General features: G+C 43.4%; 1 protein-coding gene across 1 annotated transcript in view; it reads right to left on the bottom strand.

The window, feature by feature from the left end:
- Positions 1–730, bottom strand: part of LOC119581991 — a gene marked incomplete at its 3' end in the record, with an annotated part of 37,751 nt that overhangs the window by 31,436 nt on the left and 5,585 nt on the right.

Here is a 730-nt window from a genome sequence, read left to right as displayed (position 1 = left end):
TGCCATCGGTTGTTTCAGGTCGAGCCGCCGACGGTTAGCATGGACTTGAATATTTTCTTTTGAAAAATCTTTGTTAATAAGTGTTTAGTCACGTATAAAATCACGGTTATATTATATTCAAATTTACAAACTTTCAGTAATTTGACGTGCCGAGCATGAGTCTCGGCTCTGTGAGCTGCTCCAGACCCGGATTTGCTCTCGGCGACACTCCGGAATACTTATTCTTCTTACTGAGGTCACAGATGCGATCTCTGAGGCTTGTTTGCCAGCGGATATTTACTGATCCCTGCTGAACTGCTGAAAACTGGCGCCGACCCTAAAATTGAAGGATTATATGCCGTCCTAATATACAATACTCGATTCCTCTAGACCTGTAGAAGGGTGTGACCATCCCTCCCTAAAATTGGAAGAGATCGTTGGGTCTACTAATAATCACGGCACCACACTGATAAGCACACCGGGCACTTGCTCTCATCCTTCAGGGTGCTTATAGCTTATGCTGACGTCATAAAAGCACTCGACTTGGTGCTTTGTGAAACACTCTGGGAAATACTGAGATCATGATACAGACTATGGGACCAATAGCCCTGAGGGTGCTGCAATGTGTGATAGGGGTAAGACCTTCCTATGAATTCAGGAGTGACAAAAAACATGTAACAAAATTTTACAATGCATGTATGGACGTGATACATGAATGATGGTGATATTTGGTCTCTCTCAAAACCATAGG

The sequence above is a fragment of the Penaeus monodon genome, chromosome 15, assembly GCF_015228065.2.
Source record: "Penaeus monodon isolate SGIC_2016 chromosome 15, NSTDA_Pmon_1, whole genome shotgun sequence".
NCBI lineage: Eukaryota > Metazoa > Arthropoda > Malacostraca > Decapoda > Penaeidae > Penaeus > Penaeus monodon.
Note: the sequence above shows the minus strand (reverse complement) of the source record. Positions and strands in the feature narration are given on the sequence as shown.